Source organism: Epinephelus lanceolatus, chromosome 6 (assembly GCF_041903045.1).
Source record: "Epinephelus lanceolatus isolate andai-2023 chromosome 6, ASM4190304v1, whole genome shotgun sequence".
Classification (NCBI taxonomy): domain Eukaryota; kingdom Metazoa; phylum Chordata; class Actinopteri; order Perciformes; family Serranidae; genus Epinephelus; species Epinephelus lanceolatus.
The window spans coordinates 26,957,042-26,982,186 of record NC_135739.1 but is presented as its reverse complement, the minus strand read 5'-3'; the positions used below and the strand labels follow the sequence as shown (position 1 = coordinate 26,982,186).

Here is a 25,145-nt window from a genome sequence, read left to right as displayed (position 1 = left end):
CTCATTTCTGTGGAGCATTATTCATAAAACTGGATTGCACAATGTGTTGTTAAGTTAATTAGATTGTTGAGTAAACAAAATTAACCCCCAACAGTCAAGTCTTTCCTTTTCCTCCTCCTCCCCACATCTATTCTCTTTATTCTCCCATTCATCATTATCCTTCTCCTCTTCCAGTCATCAGTTTCCCTCATTTAAACATTCTCTTTTTTCTTTCTCAGCTTCTCCTCATCTCTACCCTCCTCTAATCACATGACTCACTTCTCCTCTGACCCTCTTCTTTTCTCACCCACCACACACACACACACACACACACACACACACACACACACACACACACACACACACACACTCTCCTCTCAAGTGTTGCTGTTTTTCTCCCTGATTTGATGACAGGCAGCAAATTACAGACTTCAGGGAGAAGCTGCATTCCTTCTCTCTGCACCCCCCGAATCCTGACCAGCTGAGAGCCACGCTGTCGAGTCTCACACACACCCACACACACACACACACCACTGAGTGCCAATGCACATAATGACACTTGCAAGCCAAAAACAAAATAACAAAAATGCACCAGAAACACATGTACGTGAGGGCACATACCAACAGAAACACAGTGCATATATTCACACAGACAGCCAAAACACACACACACACACACACACACACACACAGAGTCACATGATGCAGTCAAACAAAGACGATGTTCACGGCTACAAATTTCAGCGAACACACTGCGGTCATAACACCTTAATTTAGTAAAGTCTTCCCTGTGTTCCTATTGTGAACAGATAAAGCTCATTGTTCTTCAGACTCACTAAAAACAGCCTGAGACGTCTGTATTTCCATGGTGACAAATTACGTTACATTCTTCAGTTTTCACACAGCAATCAGTTTTAAACTGTGGCAGCTCATAATCAACACTACAGCCACATTTCTCCACACTGCAGCCACACAATAATGTGCGCTATCTGCCAGCACTATCAGCAGCTAAAAGTGTTAACTAAAGCGAGGGTGTGTTCACTGTGATCCAAGAAGGCTCTACATCTATTTTCATCTGTTGAAGGATGAGTGCGGTGTTATTGTATGCTTCCAAAATGTCCAGGAAGTTTCCTGGAAAGATTGCTGCAGAGAAAACAGAGACAGTGTTCAACTGGCACAATCCCAATTATTTTCCTTTTAATTAGTGCACAGCAAGTCAGCTGCACACGTAAATGAATTAAAAGATCAATGACTGCATATTTCCTTGGCTTGCCTTTTGAGAACATTTCTATTTTCTTTATAACTTCAGGCCAATTAAATTATTAGGAAATTACAAACGCCTAAAGTGAAGCACTATCTTGCTGTTATTGTACTCACCAACATTCTTGCTGAGGTCTTGCAAACACAACCATGTCCAATGGGCAGTCAGATGATTTTACGGGTTGTAAACAAGCCGACAGTTAACCAAATTATCTGAAACACTTGATCTGGAGGTTTAATACCAAGCGACACAGGAAATGTCAGTAACTTGCAGGAAAACGAAGCATGCACGACTACACAAGTGTGGTAAATTTCAATCTATGAATTGTGAAAGATGTTTAGATCATGTTAGATTGTATGAGTGTTCATGTTCTTTATTGTGTGTGCAGATCTCAACAGTTAACTTTAGTGAGCATAGTTCCATTATCCCTGATAGAAATTAATACTAAAATGAGACCAAAGTGGATCAGACTTCAAGCAGTTGGGATGCAACAAGCAGAAGTAGAAGTAACACACACCTTATGTCTATAAAAATAACTTCAATTTGTACTTAAGTGAGCAAAAACATTTCCTAAAAATGTCAAACACAGAACACTCTGTTGTTGGTACAGTTTTTCCCCCTCGGCTTCAGTAGGAACATGTGACGAGTGGAGAAGTACCACGAGCGGACTCACGGAGCAGAGAACATCGAGCTGTCCTGCGTTAAAGAAGAGGAAATGTCGTGCTGGTTCGAGGCTTTGGAGCCATGTTCTGAAACGGTGACCTCATTCCCACCGCCAGCACCACCACCCTTTTTCCCCAAGAAGAGAAGTCAATCTGACAGACGAGGAGGGAGTGAAAGCCGACATCCTCTCTCGGTGACAGCAACTTGTACCGTCCTGCTGCTTTACATGAGAAAAAAGTCATTCAGAATTCCGCACACACAAACACACACATGCACACACATAGCAACAGAGACACAAAGCACAAATACAGGCCTCCACCCTGTATGACACACCAGGATTAATTTACATGTGAGGAGATTCACTGATTTCATTTTCAGTTTGACACAAAAGTCAAATCTTATCCTGAAACTAACCACTGTTCATTTTTTGGATGAATAATGGATATAATCATTCCAGCTGCTGATCTGAACTGTATTTAACCAAAGTAAATTGAATATTGGGTATTTAACTGTTTTTTGGTCAAAACAAGCATTTTTCTGACAATTCATAAACTAAACCAATCAAATATAAGAAATATTCAATTCAAATCGACAACAAAACTTACCATCAGTTGCAGCCATAAACAATTTACTGATAATAATAGCATCTAATTTCTTTAATTTAACTGTAATGCTTTTTGTTCCTTTAATCCAGTCTCACCTGAAGATCCATTTAGTAGCAGTTCTGGAGATTTTGAACCTGACCCATGACCTTGACCTTCATCAGCAGAAGAGCAGCTACTAGATGAACTGTTGTGTTGGAATATTCCATTTGATCAAGAACAAACTCTGAACCTCGACTTTGAAGCCAACATGGACAAGAAGTGGTCAGAAAAATGGAAATGGGAACATCTGTGATTCCTCAGCTGCTGACAAAAATCATGTGATGTGATCAAACGCTGCAGAACAGCTCCTAAATAGACGCTGAGGTCAGAATGTTCTGCAGCTGCTGTGTCCAAAATCAAGCATGAAGTCTGAAGCTCGACTTATTTGTTGCTTTCTGAAACAGGAAACATCTTGACGCAAATGTGTGTTTTAAAAAATCTTAAACTCTCATCCCAGATCATCCTAAACTTAAATCTAACCACTAATCCTGAACTTTATCTTCTGTAGGAGGTTTGTTACATGTCTTTATCCTTGTGAGGACATTTAGGCCTAACATACATTGAACACAAGCAAACACACACACACATGAGGGCCTCTCTGCTGCTGGGATAAATCTGCAGTTTCCTGAAGGGAAGCCCACTACTCCCCTAATAAATCCCCCCTCATCACCACACACACACATAACCCCTCCGTGCCCCTGTGGGAGACCTCCCATTGTCTCCCAGTAGGAACTGGTGGGGGGAGGGAGGAGGGGTTCTGCCAGGAAACCCATCAGGCCGTCCTGAAAGCTGCTTCCTGAAGGCAGCAGGAAAACACCGGCGAGAAGACAAGCAAAAGCTGAGAGCTGAACAAATAGAGCCAGTGTGACACGAACACACACACACAAACACACACACACACACACTGCGGCATCCTGCAGCCAACAACAGCACACAGGCCGACATCACATGATGCATCACATGGAGGTTAGATAACATGTTATCACTTTTGGCTGAGGACTCAAGTGTTTGTGTCACACAATAACACACGCTCACCTCTCGCTATACATACAGTATATACACACACACACACACACACACACACACAGCGTTCTGCCACTTCCTGTCTGCCATCTCTCAACATATAGATGCACACTGAGTCTACATCTGTAGTATGAAATGTGCTATATAAATCAACTTGGCATAAATCACACGCTGACCTCACGTCACTAACATCTTGTGTGTCCTGCTGTATCCAGATAAAAAAGAAAATCAATTTTTTTTCCACAATCAGGTTGACTTCAAACATCACATGCGTCCTGCCTCCCCTCCCTCTTCCTTCCAGATTCTCCAGCAAACACAATCAGGCACATTCAGCCTCCACAATGAGGCTTTATGCCCGTTTGGTGGCAATGCTGTTTTCAAGAAGTTTTGTGAGGCCTCCTTGTTTTCTCCACAACCACCAGACCCCCCTCTACACTCCCTGCCTTTTCCCCGACTGTGTCCAGGTTCAAAATGTCACATAATGAATTCAATAAAGTCGCCGGGGAAGTCGAAGACATGATGAGAGAGTGAACTTGAGCAGAGAGCTGAAGGCTCCCACAGTGGATCTGAAGATGCTGAGAAGCAGCTGCTCTGACTTTAAGTGTTCACATGAAGCATCTCATGGAGGATAAAGGGAGGCGACTGTGAATGAATGCTGACATCCACTGATTTAATACTGCGCCTCCTTCTATGTCAGATCTAATTTGATGTATAACATGATGAAAGAGTTGCAATCTTTTTCTACTTTAATTGGTGATTTTCATAATTGCATTTCATTTCACTTTAATTCATTCAGTCTAACATGTCAGCCTGTTTCTTTTTGTTTTGCCCTCACCAGCACTGTCACTGTCAAATGTGCAGATTTAAGAGTTGTTATTTTCTGTGATTGTTGCTCCAACTGGCTGAAACAGCTGGTTTTCTCACTATAATTCAGATCTATTTGGATCACAGAGCAGATCAGAGATGTGGGCAGGGATTCAGAGGTCTGGGACCAGGCTTTGATCACTTATGTTTCCCCAAAAAACTCTTTCAACGTCAACATGTGTTTAGACCAGGTCTAATTTTGACACCCAATTTGGGATGTTTCTGGTCTGTAGCAACAGCCTCACTGCACTTTAATTTGGTCGACTAAATCTCAGGACATATTTAACCAAGATTCATTTTAATTTTGTAACTTTTAGGCATTTTGGTCAAATAATCGACATGCAGAAAACTATCGAATAACCTGCAAGCAAATGTGGCCAATGACAGCAGTGCCAGCTCAGGCTACCTCAACTCCTACAGCACACCTGAAGCTTTGTCCATTTCATGTTCTATGTTTATTGATTGAACTTGAAGGATAGGTTTTGAGTCTGTGTTAATACAACACTCACCATACTGTATGTACATTGAAATGGGTATTGACTGCTTATATAGTCCTTATTCTGAGTAAAACATGTTCCAATTTGAGGCTTCAGCAGTCTGAATTTGTCAAATCATGTCGGTATCCTCCAAAGCTGCAGTCTTTTTGGAAGAGAAATTTGACTGTGTGTTCCTGTCTCTCACTGCTGCTCAGCAAAGAAGCACAAAGTTTCAAATTAACGCTATAAAAGGAAAGAAACTTTGGAAATGTCCTATAAAAATGACTTACAATTAGAGTCTCTTAGTCAGTTTCTGCATCTGCCGGTAAAATTGTGGGTTTTGATCCAGTTAGGTTTCAAACATGGATGACCACAGAACCAAAAGATCTGAGTGGACATGAATGAATTGTGGGGATGGCAACATTGAGTGTCTCTCTCTGGAAATATAATGCTGTTAGCATTGGTTTGCAGCCTAGAGAGCTGCCACTTAGTCAGCTGAGACTGAGGCGGTCCCATGGCTGAAGGCTGGCTGCCCCTCCCTGAAACAAAGCAGCGCTCACAAATTGAGTTTTCCCCAATTAGCCAGTTTCCAGCACTGATGTCACGTTGCATTTTGGACCAAACGCACCTTGTTTTCCCTCCATGGTGAGATAAACACTCCAGGCCTGTTTCCCCAAACATTAGACTGAAGCTTTGTAGAGGCTGCTTTTTAAATGCATACTTAGTTTTCCATCTGAACTGCACAAATGTGTCTTTTTCTCTCATTTCCTTTCTTTTTCTAATAATTTCAGGTCTTTGTGTTTTCTAGCCAAGCCAATAACTCAAATAAACCAGCTTTAAGCATCTCTAAAAGCCTCCCTGAGTTGACCTATATATCAGGTCCACAGATTTGTGTTTAAGACTCTGACCCATTTGTCTCTTTCACAACAGTAGCAACTGGAGCCTCCAGATGTTTGATTCTCGTAACTGCAGAACAGCACCAGATGTCAGCAGCTTTCTGCCCAGAAACAACTGAAATATGTGTCCGTTATCGTGCTGTTTCCTCCACCGGTGAAAATTATACCAGTTCAGCATCTCTTTGATGGAGAGTGTCGGGGTAATGACAAGGCACTGGATGAATGTAGGTCTTTGAAATGTTTCACAAAAGCTCCTGCGAACACACCTTCATCACCATGGAGCTGCTCCTGTGGAAAGTACATGTTTGTGGGCTCTAATTCAGTTTTCCATCAAGCACTGATTCAGTTAGCTTGTCAGTTTCAGGCCGCTCATTACTCCTGAGAGGCGATCTGATGTCCACTGGGCATTACATAACTTAATTAAACATATCGATACCATGCAGTCGATGCAGAGACCATCTGCAGAGTGATGTCATCTGAACTGCAAAGGGGACTCCATTCACTGAATTTGGCTTTAACTCACTCTTCTTCTTTTGCCCTTTTTTGGTCATTTATTACACTTATTCTGTGCTTACAAAAACCTCCTTGTTTTTGCCGTTTTATTGATCTGTTTCTTTCCCAGTATGTTTTTGCCACTTTCTAATTAGACTTTTTTTTTCTAAGTTAAATCATTTACTAATGCTTCACGTGAGTTATAAGCAGTGACAACCAACTTTTAGACATGGTTTCCTAAAACTTATTCTAATAAACAGCATATAACTGCTCTGTAAATGGAGAATTAAATTATTTATTGACCATTAAAACCTTTATAAAGAATGCCCTATTAGAAAGTGAAACCTGTATTTTTAGTCTTTATGATTTTACAAAATGACTGATATTCATAAAAAATACAAAACAAAGAGAAAGACATACAGTTAAAGCTCAGAGAGGCAGTTTCATTTTGGCGTCATTTGGCAAAAATCTTATAATAAACTTTGAGCACTAGACCTCTGCACCTCCTCTTCACTGTTTTCAGAAAGCCTCTAGGCCCAGACACACCAAAGCAACTTCAGAGAACCAGCGGTGACGAAAGCCCCTTGCTGCATCGCTTCACGTTACCTGTATCTCGATCTAAAAGTTGCACATGAACATACCGCAAAGACTACAGCTGACGGCCTACCAGTACGTATGTTCTGCGCCTGCACCAACAGGGTCCGGGGTTGCCGATTAAACATGCTAAATCAGTGGAAAAAAGGCCGTCTAGCACCAACAAAGGCCAGGGATGCTCACTGACAGTCCAACATTGACTGATGTCAGACAGTCACCTTGGTATGTCATGGCCTTAAAAGAGAATCCAACAAACGAAATAAAAAATGTTGATACCAGCAAAAAGTTTCAGAGATGGACAGAGAATGCTGTTAATAGTTCACAGCGAACAGCTGCAGCTTCATGTTCAAGTGTAGCTAACATTAGCTGGAACAATGAATCACAGTGTGTCATCCACTTCACTCCCCGCCACTACATACCATCTCGCCAGGAGACGGACACCAAATCAGTAACTGTAGCAACATGATTCCAGCCAGCGCAAACCCAAGCTCTGGGTGACTGTACAGCCCTGACTCCCTACTGGATCAGCAAACTTTCTGTTGCTGCCATTACACAGGTTAAACTCAGCACTGCCACTGGACATTAGCCAGCTGTGACACCCAGTGCTGGGGAGTTTGTGCTGGCCGAATTCAAGCCAATACAGCTGTCTACTGATGGTCTGTCTCCTAAGCTGCTGCAAGCTTAACTACTGGGGAAGTAGTCCACAGCGGTGGGGGGCAGTGGGATGGCTAACGTGAGCTTGTTTATTCTTGTCTAATCTGTGGTCTGATAAACAATAAACTGTTGGGAGGGGCTTGGGACAGAGGAGGGAGAAAGTTGGGCTACAGGAGCAGGGCTGCATTTTCAAATTATGCTAATTTTGTTTTAGCTTTGTTTTGTTTTGTTGGCCTTTTACAGATTTCTGCCAACCCCAGCTTTACATAACAGTTTAAAAGAAAAAGAGAGACAAACGGGGATATCAAAAGGAATAAAATTAGGATATAAAAGATTGTTTTCATCTTGCAGTGGAGACTCAATGTGTCAAGCCTTTTTACTGTATATATGACTTCATAGGGCAGAGGTGCTTTTTCAGAGTGCTACAACATCTGTTCCACTATGAGCCAGTGAACAGAGGTGATCTCTGAGCTGCCACACCAGTCTAAAACTGGAGTTCGAGGCCTCACTCTCACTTTACCCTCACAGACATCACTCTCACTTTGCCCTCAGAGACATCACATTCAAAATCTCGAGACGGCGTCAGAGAAAGTCTGACTTCAACCACAGACTCAAACATCCCTCTCTTCAGTAGCACACAAAAACTTTTATTGTTTGATCCAAAAATGAAAATTGGATTCAAAATGTTTGTGGCGTTGCAGCGACAAGCGGGAAGTGTTTCCAAAAGCAGTCGCGGTTTGGTTCTTCCACAGAGAGAAGTGGTCAGTTCTGGCAGAGCGAGAATCTGACCTCTTCGGTGCTCGAGCCACAAGGGTCAAACCAGTCTGCCACTATCACCATTTCACCAGCCAAAAAGTCTCTTAGGGTCAAATATCACAACCTGTAATTTACGATCAGTGTCTGGTAGACTCAACAAATTCACCAGATGAACCAAAATGCAGCAGCGACTGGTTAGTTTGGCGTTTTCCCACCCTGATGTTTGTGCACACAGTTTGATTATTGCCTCTTTCCCAAGTACTTGAGTTAAGATGGGTATTTTTAGCCCTGTGTTTTCTCATCCAGGGTTTCTCAGGCAGCAGAGATAGCAGAGGGAGGAGCATCTGAGTGGACCACAGTGGTAGAGGCTTACCGTCTATCCTATAATCCTGTATTTTTGTCTCTGTATGCTCTTTATAGTTTTCTATTTTTATATGCATGCTTATTTCTGTTTTATAATACACCACTTATTGTTTACGTCTTTTACTTTATCTGTTTACCTGTAAATTAATGTCTTTGTGCTGCTGCAATTACAGAGTTACCTTGCTGGGGATCAGTAAAGGTTTACCTTATCTTTCTTATCTGTGGTCCTGTTTTGTTTTCCTGTTTATTTCATAAGAAAGGTATGACTGGTTGTTACTTTATGTTCAGTAATTTGCAACAATTTAAAAGATTAATCTGGTGATACGTTTTTTTTCTTTATGTAAACAAATCCTACGAAAAGACTAGGGATGATAACGATTTATTGACAACCGAATAAATGGTCATTAAGACACTGGACAATGAAGCAGGCAAAGTGAGGCATTCTTCCGTTATATTGGATGTCTTTCATATGTCTAAGCCTCTATATCTTTATATGATTCATAAGTAATGCAATGTTTTCAGAGAATAAGCGCTATGTATTTGTGAGCTTTGATTGAGTAGAAAAGCACCTTGGTATTGTTTGGTATAAGCCGTTTTTTTTTTGTTTGTTTTTACTTAATCACGATTAATCAATTGATGGTTACCAATGATTGATCAGGGACAGTGCATACAATTTGAAGCACTGGAAAAGACTAAATCCAACAATGAATTGACCCCAATAAAGAAGTCTTTGTAGCCGAAACCTGTGCCATACAGCTCCACTGTTGCTCTGGGTGACATGTTCCTTCATTATGATGAACTCTGGCACTGAGGTTTATTTTGGGTGCCACACAAACACCGTCCTGCTGCTGTAAACACTCTTGAGCAAGAAATGTGTGTTTATCTGTGGCTGAAAATAGTCCCAGACAAATGCACTCTTTACTCCTGTTTGAATAGAATTAGCTAAAAACTACAGTGCCCAGCTGTTTTAGGAAATGATTTACCCCAGGATTCCTGTGGATCCTCAAAAAGTGTTTTAATAATCTAAAAATAAGGCCTTGATTCGTATAAAAGTGATTAAAATTCATCTTTCAAGTCTTAAAAATGCTGAAACATGGAAAGTCAGATTTTATACATCTTTTTTTCTAATGCTGCACTTCAAAATCTCAAAATAATTAGTAACATCTGTCTTTTTTAATCTTTTGAAATAATTTACCAAATGCCTCTCACATTAACGTCACACAGAACACTATAGCGGAACCAAAGACAAAAACACTCAGAGCAGAGGATCCACTATCAACTAGCTAGCTGTCTCTGAACCCTGGACGACACAGATTAGTGCAAATCAACAAAAACTGGCTACATAAGCAAGATTTTGTCCCATGGCTGGAACTAGTACAAGGTGATGCATGCGAGGCTTGGTGTATTTTATGTAAAATGGTTATCAAATTCAGCACTATGGGAATCAAGGTAGTGGAACCCAAACACAGACACAAATCACCAAGTCATGTTTTACATTACTATGAAATTTGGGCAAAATGATCCCTAACCCTAAGTAACTGATGTCAGTTCATGTTTTCTTTCTTTTTTTGTTTTTTATTCAATTTTGGTTGTACTAAAATTGGTCTTTAATAATTTCGAAGTGGCATCAAGATAGTCTTTATAAGTCTAAAATCTAACCTAAAACATATGACATATTTGGGACCTGTTTTTTGAAGATTTTGTCAGTATGAAGAACCAGTGGGTTTTGGGACAGACAGGGAATGAAAGTCAGGAAGCCACTGGTATGACAATAACTAAAGAATTCCTGCGGCCTTTTCATTAAGTAACTTTTAATTCTTTCCTAAACTGTTCATGATGTTCCACTGCTTCAGAGTCTGAGATAAGAAGTCTGGAGCCTCAGGCAAGAGCTGACTGTGGATCCATTCAGAGAGACGACCTTTGGCTAATTTCCAATCAGTAAATGAATCTACAGAACACAGGGGTGGTCTGTTATATTCAGGTCACAACGTAGGTATTTAATCATCTGGAGATGTACATCTTTTTCTCACCCTTATAAACTCATAACTCTCAGATATACTGAATATGATCCTGAGATGCTTATATGACTTTTTTAAACATATGATCACAAGTTTTCTCAAACGATCAAACACTATTTTCTCATGATCACAAATGAAATGTCTTTATTTTCCAAGATAATTGAGTTTTTCTGAGATACAGTGTGACTTTCTCATTTCACTAAAAAGTTTGTCTCAGTCTAAAAGCTGGACAGAGTTCTATAAATGCCAAAAGAAGAGATCACAGCTGACTGAATTTATACACAAGGCCACAAGGAAAGACTTCATGATAAAGTTAATCAGACAACTAAAGTCAACATTATCAAATTAAGTTAAATTTCTGCAAAACCATGAGTCTGCCATCTCAAGATGACTTTAAACATGTTGGACATCTCGAGATCACAATTACATTCAAACTCAATCAGGGGAAAAAAACACTTAAACTGTTTTTGTGGGCTTCATAAACCATGATCTCGAGACTAACAGGGCAAATAAAATTATGAGAAACTCCTATGAATATCCAAGCGTCTACCAGACACAAAACAAGTGCCTTTGTTTCACGATTAAATGTTTGTCTACTTACTGTTTATTACATTCTGCTTCATACAGTTGTCTTGTTTTGCAATTGCTCTTTAATTCTTGTCCAGCTTGAAACCAACTCTGGAGCCATTGTAATTGTACTGCTACAAAAAAAAATACATTTTAAATAAAACACTTCCTTTTTCTACCTGGTAAAACTAAAACTAAATGTGGGAAACAGGCAGCTGCTTTTCTCAAACGCACTGAACTTCTGAAGAGCTTTTCCTTCTTTCAAGAACAATTTGGAAAGCCACTCCAATCAGTGGATCTGGCATGAAGCTGAAAGTGGTAATTTCCATTTTCAAAGCCTGAATGCCTGCTAATTATGATGAAAACCTGCAGCTATCAGGTTCCAGGCAGCCCTGGCACTTAAAACTAACTGCTGCCTTGGAAGATGAAAAAAAGCTTGAACTTTAAAAACCTAAACAAACTACAGTGACTTTCACAGAGAAGAGAAATCATGTTTTAACTCTCCTGGAATTATTATTGTGATTTTAAATCAGTGGATATCAGCATTAACAACAAATAAAAAACAGGCTCAAGATTACTCCTTTAACTGATGAATAACTGATCAATGGCAGGAGATGTATTCACGACAGCAACAGACAAATATTCCATTTAAAAGTAAACATAATGTAAAACTAGAATCACCGCCTCATGGTTGCGTACCTCCACCAGCCAGTCAGTTACAGCTTACATCCATGTCTGTCCAAACCTTGTATGTAACCAATACAGTTGACAATGCTTTACATATGTTGCTGAAAAGTAGCTACAAATTCTAAAACATGGATGCTTCACACACATCTCCCTGACAGCACAGAAGATCTATACAATCAGCACAGTTTCAAAATGGACACCCAAGATTAGTGTCACCAATTCAGGACTTGACCAAATGTCTCCTCTTCTGTTCCTGAGATATGATGTTTAATAATGGCCACAAAAGTGTTTTTGCAGGACATTATGATGTCACAGTGAAGCTGACCTTTGACCTTTTGGATATAACACATCATCACTTCATTATTTTTTGCAGCTAGACATTTGTGTGAAATTTTGTGTAATTTTTTAAATTATCATAAGAATTCTTGAGTTATGGTAAAAAAAAAAAAAAAACATCTTTTGTGAGGTCACAGTGACCTTTGACCTTTGACAACCAAACTTTAATCAAGTCATCGTTGAGTCCAAGTGGACGTTTTTGCCAAATCTGAAGAAATTTCCTCAGTGTGTTCTCGAGAACCGACAACCCAGAAAACTTTGAAGTTGAATCTTTAGCAATGCATCATAAACTTATCATGTGTTTTCTGTATAAAATATTAATATGAAATGTAACTAATGTGGTGGAGTAAAATAACAATATTTGCCTGAGATGTAGTGAAGAATAAAGTAGAAAAAAATGGAATTACTCAGGGAAACTAAAAGCACCTCAAACTGCACATAATTACAGTGCTTCAGTAAGTGTATCGAGTTACTTGGAAACAGTGGAGGTGTCAGCGGAGAAGACTTGAGCAGTGTCATCCAGCAAAATGCTGCGTTGGCAAATCAAGACATCAAAGTGTGCATTCCTGGTGTATTAGTTTGTAACAGCAACACTGTATTTCTACAGTTTACTTTGAGACTATTGAAACAAAAAGATAAAGCTGGTGCCTCTCCAGACTTGTAAAATCCAGTGTCACAGTGCTACAATCCTCTGCGCTTTGTTTGGGCGTCTGACGAGACTTTTAAGGCTTTAATCTGTTACTCAAACTGTTTCATTGTCTCGCTTGTATCTGAAAAAACCACCTACGTCTGAATGTCCATATAAAGCTGCACTCAGACATTCAACTCATTTGTACTTCAGATGGATGCAACAAGAAGCTGCTTGAAAACTTTGACATTCAACACAAAAGGAATCCAGTGAGGTGACGTCAGGGAACTCATGTTTAACAATCTGGTTTGTTTGCAAAGAACAAAGAGGAAACAGGAAGAGGTTGTGAGCACCATGATTCAAAAATCAAATCCGAAGAATTCTCAAAGGCTGCAGAAGCAACAAGAGGTCTGTCCGCCCTCAGCAAGAGTTACTGTTCACAGTAAAGGAGACAATAATCCAGACACAATCCAAATCAAATAACACAGGCTGTTAGTCAACTATAAATGTAAACACGGACGCTGAATAAGACTGTAAAAACTGCGTGTTCACACAGCGGCAATTAACTCCCAACACAAGGGTTCTTTTCAATTGCAAACCCACCAGATCACCTGTGGAGAAAATGACAATTTTGTTTACGTCGTAGTCATCTTAACGCCAGTAAGTCCAGCTTTCTCTTTGCTCATCATATCACTGCAGTGCACAGTCTGGAGGGAGGCGCTAAAATAAAAACCACTTGTAATGGAGCTAAAAATACGACAGCATGCATGTTATCAGGCTCATGAGTGCAAGCACAAAACCCAAATTTAATTCAGTTTGATTTAATAAACTGTCTGTTGTGAGGTGTAAACAAGGTGAGAACACATGAACATGAACACGTGTGTGTGTATAAAATAATTAATAACAGGACCAAGGGAGGAAATATCAAGAGTATCAGAGTGTAACACTGACCTCCTGACACCTCCAACTAAACTTACAGTGAATCTATTTTTGAGGCGACAGCAGTAAGTCAAACCCCAGAGTCCCGTTGCAGGAAGACAGATTCCCCCCGAGACAGCGTCAGAAAGTTGTCAAGAGATTATCACTAATTTAAAGGTCAAGTTTCTGTTTACTCATCCCTGTATAGCAGATTGTCCCGTGGTTATCAATCTGGGAAAGTGCTTTGCCTTAGTTATATTTCAAAAACAACAACCTTAATCTAAAAGTGACAAAAGAAGAAGACAGCAGCCATTTAACACGGCGTATCAAGCACAAAGTTCTGTTTCACTTTACCAGTTGAATTTCAACAAAAAGGCCACCACATCCTGACATTCCTCACTTAGATAAACAAACATTCATTGTTTCTCTTCAGCCTTTTGTCCAGTCGGTGTGTAACGAGTTGTTAACGTTTATTCCCAAACCAGACAATAGACCCCCCCTTTATCTGTGGTTACTATCAAATCATTTACTAATAAACAATAAAAGATAAACATAAACAGGAGCAGCCATCATCACCATCATCATCATCAAATTGGACGATCTTAATTTGTAATCAAAATCATATGTGCAACTTCCTTTAAACAAACACAATCTATTTTCTTAGTTAAGATTTTAAATAATGCCGCTTGATGCTTAGGGCGTGTGTTGTGTGTTTACAGTATGTGCAATACTGTGATGTGTTGTATGTCTTTAATATATTTTTATGACATACGCTTTTCATTTCTTCTGGACTATTATTGTAAGGCAGCAATACTTGTGCAACTCCTGAGTCCAAGACAAATTTCCCTACGGGGACAGTGAAGTATATCGCATCGCATCACATTGAATCGTATCGCATCGTATCAAATCGCATCACATCATATCGAATCATATCCCATCTTATTTATGTAAGCACAGCCACCAGAAAGAGCAATGATACCAGAAATTTCAGCAAAATTCCAGCTTTCAATTACATTTTTTGTTTTTGAAAAATCCAACACCAATATTTTTTAAATTATTTTTGTTCTCCAGTATCTGTGCAGGGCAACAACAGTATGGTTAAAGTTCAGAGAAAGATGATGGATATGGAGAATGGTTAACCCTGCAATAACTGATTTGTTTGGGCCAATTGGAGCAACAGGAAAAAGCTGCCGACATATTATTAACATAACATCATTTCAGTTGATATGCTGAACATCCAGCAGTGATGGAGCAACATTATCATTCATTTAAAGGTCGTGTTTGTGTCACCTGATGAACATAAGTCCAGTATTCACTCTGTTTTAGCTCCATTTTGGTCTCCATCCACTCCTGAATGAATTATCTGTCTTTTTAGCTGCTAAATGTTCCGTTATGTTCACCAGCTAGTCTCGAACTGCGTCTGTCTGCTGTTTGCTGCTGAGCAGGTTGTGTACAAAGGGTTTTCAGAGCTTTTTCAGCTGCCTGCTTCGGCCGAAAACAAAGCCGAGGGAGCGGAGAGCGAACCAAAACAGTAAAGTTGCGGCCAGACAGCAAAACGAGTGAAACTCAGTATAAATGTCCGTAAATATGAGCAGAGCTGCAGATTCAGGTGATAATTCTCTGTGTACTCATCACTACAAGCGACACCTTGCACATCAGTCATTACTTATGTTTTTATTATAAAAAAAATAAGATTATAGCAGCTTGTGTATGGAGAGCGAAACAGAATGTTGTGCTCACGTCATCAGGATGGTCTCACCAGACTTGAAAGATACTAGATCCAGATTTAAAAAACAGCGGGCAGTGAAGCGCACACCACTTCCTGCGTCTCCTCTTACAGCAGATGACATTATTACTGTTTATTAGCCTGATATTTTTAAATCAGCCGCCCTCAGTTCCAGCAACACAAGCAACAAGCCGCCCTCAGATCATCTCACACTGTCAAAGCTCATCAATCTGTCACGTTAAATGTATTCTCGGAGTCTTTAATTAAACTTTTGATTTTCTGCGTCTTCCCAGAATCCCGTTCCACAACCCGAGGGTACGGGAGTGACCATCTTGTGCTCAGATGTTTCTGCCTCTTGTTTGGTGCATTTCTTCCTGTATTAAAGCTTTTTGATACTTATGGACTGTTTAAAAATCATGTTTTGAATTCTTGATATGACTGACTCAACATCCAACACCACAGAGTAAAAACTCTGCTCTGGAAAACTGAGGAGACGGAGATGATGCACTGAGTAATAACAGACCAGCTGAGAGCGAGGAGGGGGGGTCAACACTTCTGACAATAGCAGAGGTGGAGGGGGGGATTTCCATCCCATGATACAGCCTCACCCACAACACTAGCTCAGATAGGCTATTTCTTCTATCAGCTCCATATCTACCAGTAAACAAACAAACCTGATTTACCAAACACTTTCCAAAATAGAAGTGCCTTACAGGAGAAAGAAAAGGGGAGAGAGGAGGATAAAAGAGCCAGAGAACAAGCTGAATGATGTGTTCAAAGCACAAAAATAAACCAGGGTATGAAATCAAGAGGGAGCCAAAGAAAACAGAGAGGGGGTTTAAGATGCTTTTTAAAGACTTGCACTGATTTGTGGAGCAACAACAGCAAAAGCATGATCACGAAAAGCACAATACTGTGTTCAAATCTGCTTTACAGATCAATATCTATGGCTACAGATTACAAAGGTTTATCACTATGTCTGTCTGTTGAGAATATCTGCATCTAAAATGATCAGGCTGATCACAGTAACTGTTTACTCCTAGACTATAACACCACAAAACACCAGCTTTAAGAAAGTAAAGTTACATTTTGAGTACAAAAAAGTAACTTTGGTTGGGGGATTACTTAAAATGTTATATGTTAGAGAGACTTGCAAGTAAAATAAACACTTGATATTAAAGATATGTCTCAGAAAACCCATAACAAATTGATCTAAACTAGAAGTGCCAATGAGTTACAGTCACTTTTAGGGCTATAAAACCCATAAATAGACATGCATCACTGTAAAGATAGAAACTAAAAGTCTATATTAAGATATTAAAGGATTTTGGTGACATTCATGTAAGTTCAAAACAATATAACGCACAGTAAGATAATAAACATACAAGTGTAAGACACTGAAAGTCCAATATATAAAACATGAGCATCAACAACACACATTTCCTGCAGCTTTTCTTTTCTGCAAAGACATTAAACATTAGTTTCTGATCTATACTTCACCATAAAACTTTGATGCAGCTAATAACTAAAATACACGCAGAGTGAATCGTTTAGTTGTTTGTTCACAGAGTCGATCAGTCGGGCTAATCGATATGTATCAGTTTCATGTGTGTTAATCGATCCCTCTGGCTGTGTCTTACCTTCTGGCTTCTCTCCGTCCAGCCTCAATGAGACTTGTCATGACTTTCGGAGAAGGTAAGAAAAGTTTGGGAGGAGAACGTGAAAAAAAACTCTGCCACTCTCACTGATGTCAAGTTATATAACATTAAAAGGAGATTTCCAGGTAAGGTTTTCAAAATAAAAGCACAAAGGCTGACGTTTTCGTTGATTCCTGCTGGATCCCTGTTGTGGTTAAGTAATTTATATGGATTTTGGCTATCTACTGTTTTATCTAACATAATGGTGATTACACTATCTAAAAACTGGGTAAAAGTCGTAAAAGTCAAACATATATCAACCAAATTATTATTTTATTACAGGCTATATGTATTATTATAGAAAACAATTAAAACACAGTTTAAAATAAAAGGACAGAGGCCTCTTTGTCACATGTGGTTTTGAGGATGTTTGACTAATGTGCAGATTTTTTTTCAGCTCATTCAACAGTTTAAATTTATATTTTTCACCACAGACTGCTATTTTGTTATGTTGTGTTTTTTAATGTTTCTGTGGTCTTAAAAAGATCAGCTGCAGTTAGTTTATGTGTCAATGTTTATGTGTAAGGTTAATGTGGCCCCGTAACTAAATAAATCCACGTCGTTATTTTTTCTTTTGTTTTTATTTTATTTTTTCTTTTATTTAAATTTTTTGCTGTGTGCTTAACAATTCTTTAACAATTGTTGGTACCTCTCACAAAGTTGGCCTATAAAGGAAATTTATTTTACTTTAATTTAGCCTATTCAAGCAGCCTACATGTGACCATACAAGTGTTCTTTTTTCCTCTATGACACTGTAAACTTATCATTATGTAGACCCTATATCTTTCTTCATATACAAGTGGCCATTCTCCAAACATCACACAGTGATTTGTTGTTGTTTATTTCCCTGCCTAGCAGCAACTCTAGTTTTTATTTATTTTACTACAATACAAACAGTAATCTTTTCGTAACCAAATTTTGTTCAACAATTTGCATATGGTGATACAGTAACACAGTTTCATGTTTTTATTTTTCAGAAATATTAACCCTTTACCCCCCAACCCCACCCCAAAACAATCTCCTCCCAGCTCATCAGAAACGCAAAGTAATGAGAAATGAAAAAAATGATTGAATAACATGCATAGACACAAAGTAGGTGTGTACCTTATTTAAAAACAAAGATGGAGAAATAAATGAAATAATAAAGAAATATTAATAAAATAAAAGATAAAAGTCAGCTGGTGATACTCAAGATCAACATGTCAGCCCAACCTTGTCTGCCCCTACAAAATCACAATCCAAAATGGATGTACCCACCCTGTTCCATCTCCAAATACAGTAGTCGCTGTGTGCATATGCTTTATACCCCCAAACAATCAACACTTGTCTTTCTCTGACCATACTCTAATCTAATGTGATAGATTGCATTGTTTTGAAGTTGGATATAAAAATAATCTTTTCCATAAATGCTAATCTTGCTTGTCCTGTCAACCACTTATGATGCATTTCCATTATTATAAGAAGATGCGACAACAAGAAGCAGACATGACATTATCGTCATACTGGAGTTATAAATAGCTGTCTGGATTATAGGAGCAATTAAAAAATACATGCACACCACATATCACAGCATGCACTGAAGAATAGCATGATTAAGGGGAAAAAATAGGCTAAAACATGCTTTGTTCTTTAAATGTTATAATGTAATAGAACTTATAGGCTGTTAAAGGCCAAGACAACAATGGTAACTGCACAACAAGACAGTTTGGAAGGCTGAATGTAAAGTATTTTGTTCCTTGTTTAAACCAAAGACTACATTTTAGCCTGTCTTTCAAGTCACCAAGTCTGTGCTTTTATGTTGAAAGCCTAATCACGTATTTCATGTTTAGCTGTTGATGTTGACGCAGCTTTCTTGTATATATCGCTGACTGCAGCTTGAAGGAATCAATGACAGGCAGCTCGATCCTCCAATGAGGAGGGAGATCCAGAGTAAGTGCGCGGTGACGCAAGAAGGGCGGGGCTTGTTTGTCATTTTGGTCAAATGGCGCCAAATCATACATTACGTCGTGTTTTCCAGGATTTACATCAGAATAATAACAAACTGTTGGGCCCATTGACCTCCTTATAAATATAAATATAAATGTTTTCTTACATCTTTTTAGTCAGCATGAAGTTTGTCTTAATATAATGTGATTCTACTGGTTTATTTTTATCAAAGACAACCTGTGCTCTTATGTACATATATATAGTTTGTAGATTTTTTTTACAGCCGGTTAGTAACAGTTAGAGGAAAGAAACTGTAGTTAATATGTAAATAAACAGCTTGGCCTTCCATAATAAAGCCTCATAAACTGCATTATCCCCTATTCAGCAGCTGAGGACGCTGTTGGCTTTCAGAAGGCAGTCAGAGGCTGTCTGTACCTGAAACCAACTTCACACTTGACAACAAATTACTGTCTAACAGTGCTGGAAAATAGACTTACTAAACAGACCAGTTTGGAGGTAGTTTTACTTTAGTTGAATATTTAAATCTTATGCTACTTTATACTTTGACTTCGCTACATTTCAGTGGGAACCATTGTACTACATTTATCTGACAGCTGGAGCCTATGATCAATTTATAAAAGATAGATAGATAGATAGATAGATAGATACTTTAAGTACATTTTGCTGTTCATACTTTTGTACTAGTGAAATCTTGAATTTAAAACATTAACAGACTCTTTAAAGAGCGGTATTGCAACTTTTACTTCATTAAAAGATTTGAGTATTGCTTCCACCAATGAGTTCTGTTACATACAGTAGGTAAATGTCATCAAAATGCTTTTGAATTAGAAATCTAAATCTGATCTATCACAATAACTGAACAATATAACTGTATGACTGCTGCTGTAAAGTCCAACTGAGCATCTGGTTTGCATCTGTTGCTCTGGGAAACAACATAAACTATCAGAGAAACAGGGATGTTTTTATTTAGTTATAGTTTCCACTGCCTTCAGTTGAGGCTGTTTCACTTTTCTTTTAAAGGCATTTAATGAGGCTCAAGTTCAGTTCACATCTTTCAGCTTACTGAATAATAATATTTCTTTAGATTTAAAGGATTTAGTAAGCCTATGTGCGTCTTACATTTGTTTGGAGTGGGAGTAAATATGGGGTTCATGTTGAGTATCAAAGTTCATTCTTGGTTTTGGAAACAGTTTGACTTAAATAGAAATCATCTGAACACTTGCTGGCTTTTTCCTGAGCTTTTAACTGGATCACATGTTTTTCCTCACTGTCTTCCTCAGGTAATGGATGTTTGAATAAGAGGCCATTCACATCTAACATGGGTTATAATACCTGTTATCAGATGACAAAAGCTAAATTCATACAAAAAATGTGGTTGAAAGTTCATGGAAAAAACAAATATTAAGTGGACCCTGATGTTTCTGTTTTTTCAATCAGAGTAAAGTAAAATGAGGTTACATTAGAACACGTTATCACATGACTGACGCAAGTGACACAAGACTGAAAGCTTCACAAAAGGCTTGTAAATGAACCTTGAGTTAAAAAAAATTTCTAATTGTCACAAAATGTCTTCAACTCATGCTGGATTTTACAGATTAACCGTTTAAAATACATATAATAAAATCTCTCCAACACTCTTGCAGCTGTTTATATCTTTCATCAAGCAGCAGGGAAAACTGATATGTGTGAATCTGAGTAATGAGGAACAGCAGCAGTGATGATGTTTTTATCCTGCTGTCACAAAAGAAATGTCAATAGATTGATTGGCAGGTCGCAACGACCAGGCAGGACAAAAAAAACAACAACGATCAACTTGACACAAGATGCCTGCGGCGCGTGCAGTTTTCCAGGTGGCCTTTTACCTCTTACCATTGTGTAAGATTCACCTCAAACACCTCTCTAAGGCTCACTTAAAATTAAAAGCTGTTCTTTTTCCATTTTTTTTGTAGGCTACATCTGAAAGGTAACTCTGAAGTTTTTTTTCCCAACAGTTAGAATCACTGTAAGTGCCTCTGTCATTGAGTTATACAAGTTTCAACTCACTAAAAAAAAAAAAAAAAAAATTAATCATTTATTTTCTTGAAAAAAAAAGACAGTGATGGCAGATGACTAGAACTGGGAGGTATTAGCTGGACAACACAATGGAGCCATATTATAAAGCCATATTGTCAAAGTTCACAGTAGATAATATCACAGAAAATAAACATTATAGATAAGTTTTGTCAAGGCGCTTTTCAAAAAAAGAGGGTAAAACGATGAACCAAATGTGTGGATATGAGGAAAAAAACAAGTCAACAAAAACAGAAATGTCTATTTAGGAACTCACTGTATGTAAAACACTTCTATAAAACCTTAATTGATAGGAACAACAGAGGAGCCAATTGTTAGTTTTCAGTGTACATATAACTCTCTATGGTGCCAGTAACCTGTTCAAAACTGCACTCAAGGTCAGGAGAGTCAATGACTACAAGACCCATAAGTCACCAGGCCAATTGCTGGCTATTGATTGGCTCCATGACCTGAGAAGTGAGGCCCCTTCTTTTCAACACAGGCTCTCGTTGGCTATTGTGGCCTATAAGGGAGGGGATATAAGCTCTCTATTGGGTCAACTCAGGTGTCAACCAAAAGGTCAGAGTTCAATTGACATTTTGATACTGAGTTCTCTGGAATATTAACATGCAAACATGAGCTGTTGGGTACAGTAAGAAGAGGAATATGAATATATGAAATGATGCAGCAGTCTGTAGATATCTATGGATGCAATAAAATTAACTAAATATTTTGCTGGTTTTAGATTGTCTTGACCTTTGTGAGTGTATGAGGGCCGTTTCTGTTGGGTTATTGCTCTGTGGATTATGGTAAGGCATAATATAACTGTTAGTTTGTTTGTCTGACAGAAGTGTTTATTGTACCTGCCGTGGTAGCTATATCTTGCTTCAACTGAACCGTAAGGAGTGTAGCTTTCTATTGATAGGTCATATGAGTAAACCACTTAAACACAGCTGTTGCTTACATATCATACCATAATCATCTAATAAACCGTATGAGGGCTTGTGGGCGACCTGTTGGATTGTTTCTAGCACAACAAAAAGTGGTTGTTTATCATCGAGACGTCGCTGTGTTTCCAGCCAGGATTGTGCCACCAAAACCAGGTATTTTCTAACTATAACCAAATGGATTTTGTGCCGAAACCTTATCACATATTAACCACAGCATTGCTGAAACTTAAGTTTTGAACGTACCCGCTACATAATAACATACAAATGTAACCTATCCATGAACTGCAGTAGTAGCCAAAGGCAATGTTTTCAGGTCACTTCAAAATATTTAATCTCCCTTCCTGGTATAATTGCTGGTGTCAAGATGTCCACCCACTGACTGTACTCCTACAGTGACCGTGACGAACGTGACGCAGTCTGCACGAGTTGTTGTGTTCTGATGGACGGTACAGATGGAGGAAGCTGCAGTTAGTTGAGACATTTTACGGCTTGTCTTTCCTGCAGGTCAGCTTGACCTCCAGTCCAGAGGGTCACGCTCACTCACAGTAAATTAAGCAGACCCAAGAGACACAAACACACCCTCATCCTCCCACAGCTTATTTTACTGCTGTCAGCTAAAATCCTGACGGCTGCAAACTTTTCTGAAACCTGACAGTAAATTGCAAAAATAAGTGAACATGAGAAATACATCAACATATGCATTATTATCAAAGAACAATTTGTGTTGAGAGTAATTCCTTATAGCCTGTAATTTAGTTTTCCCTTTTCTTCCTTCTGTCAGTGCACTTCTGTACACTTTGTTCTGCTTTATTGCCTAATTCTCTGTCTTTTATTCTAATGTATGACATTTGAATATTTGTTTATATTTTTTCTGTTTGTTTAGGCCACAGCTGCATTTCATTGTGCTAATCCTGTATTGCACAATCACAATAAAGCTGAACCATGGACCTCAAAGAGTTAATTCATCATTGTACCAAATAATTAACTAACATAACAAGAACTATTAGTCAGACTTTTTAACCTTTCCACTTATCGCCCCTTCTAGTGACACTACTTTATCTCACTCAGGCTGTTTTGGTAAGAAACCACTAACATATGTTGTAAAGTTATTGTTCTGCAATATTACCACAGATCAGACACAAGACAACACTTCTCTAAGGCCTCCACCCTAAAGTGTTCTCTCCTTATCATAACGTTATAAACTTTATAGGCGATAAACATCATTTTTCTTCCAAATTCAACCAAAGGGAGGTGAACACCCAGTTTATCTCACCAGAAGAAAATATGGGCGGCTGCCATGATGGAGAACTGGCACCGTCACTCTCAGTGTGAGTCATTACTTCCATGAGCGAGATGGTTTTTATTCAACAGTGAAACATGGACAAAGCCAGGAAATAATCACAGTGGCTGCTCCATGCAAACTCCTCATGGCATGTGTGACGAGTGTAGAAAAATGGAAGTTGCTCACAGATCTTCCTGAACGAGCAACATTTAGATTATTAAATTGGAAATTACAGTCACAGTATGTTTCTGTACTTGAGCTACAATGGAGCCGAAGGAGAACGATCAATTCATGGAAGATAGATGTTATTTGGATGCTCAATATGGGAGATTAGTAGATGTTTTTTGGCCACTAGGGGCGCAGCAGCATCACCTCATGAAGTCAGTATGGTCACAGAAGTCTAAATACTAATTAAAGTCCAGGTAAAGCAGAAATAAATATGTGTAATGAGTTTGTCAAACCATAGAAAATGTGTTATTAACCACCAAGCAAAATTTGAGTTAATGAAAAAAAAAACGCCTAGTATATAATATTAATAATATATATATTATATATTATTAATATTATTATTATTATGATATTATTATATAATATTAGGTTTCAAAATCATGAAAAAATGAGCAGCAGTTGCTGCTGAAGCCGAAACAAAGATTGAGCCGCTGTCTGTGAGGCGTTAGAAGCTAAGCTAGTAGCACAGTAACTTATATGACCCGCAAGCCGAAAAACGAGCTGCGGCGCAACTTCAGACTCTCGTTAGCAGCTAACCCAGTGGCACACTCAAGTCTATGGAAGAACAGCACACGCCCTCTGAACCACTGACCAAGAACCACTCCCCAGCTATAGCCTCTTGTTCATTAGCTAACGGCTAATGTAAGCACAAAGCACACACCCACAGCAGTGAGCAGCAGCTGTCTGCAGGCCAGGGTGCCAATTCAGGCTGATAGACTGAAAGGTATTGTGAAATTTCAATTAGTAGCCTGGTCTATTATTTGCTTAAATAGCTGCACTCAACAGGCCATTAATTTGATGTAGCTCTGATAGACAGTGCATCAGAGAGAAAGAGAGTTACGGCACCCAGCATACCAACACTTTATCCTGTTAAAACAATATTCACAACTTGGATTAATTTTTATGAAAAACTCTTTTAAATTCTTTTTATCTGAGGACCCTTATGGACTAAAGGAATATGAATAACTTACAGGGTAATTGAGGAATGGACACATAATTTGAGGTAGTCAACAACCTGCTTTTCTACATCTGAAAAACTTGAATTAAAAACATTGAACTGCTTGGCAACCAGACCAGGCATCTAATTGAGACAGGCCTTTATTTGTAAAAAAAAGTGTGTAGCCACACCAGGCTAGTTAAGGGACTGGGCTATTAACTGCAGTTATGTTAGTGATGGCTGCTGTGCTTGTGCCCATATGATTGTTGCATATCACAGAGATGTTTATTTATGTATTTATCAGACTGACAGAACTCAGAGCTTGTGGAGCATAACGAACTCGCCTCTCACATGTAGGGGCTGCATAAAATGACACTGATGCTATGTGCTGCACTCTAACACTGGTAGTTATGTACTATCTATATAGCATAGGAGAAGTTGTGATAAGGATGGCTTCAGTGCGTCATCGAGCATGCTTTTAGCCCTGCCTAAAAAATCCTGGACACAGAA

The 25,145-nt window shown here is 38.8% G+C and overlaps 1 protein-coding gene across 4 annotated transcripts in view; it reads right to left on the bottom strand.

Moving 5' to 3' along the window:
* The window catches only part of kank3 (KN motif and ankyrin repeat domains 3), a 40,302-nt gene extending 23,018 nt beyond the window's left edge, over window positions 1-17,284 (bottom strand). For all 4 annotated transcript variants that reach the window (XM_033622179.2, XM_078168875.1, XM_033622180.2 and 1 more), the window contains exon 1: window positions 17,186-17,284. The gene's annotated coding sequence lies outside the window, so the exon portion shown is untranslated. The remainder of the gene's footprint in view (window positions 1-17,185) is intronic.
* Between the last annotated feature and the right edge of the window lie 7,861 nt (window positions 17,285-25,145).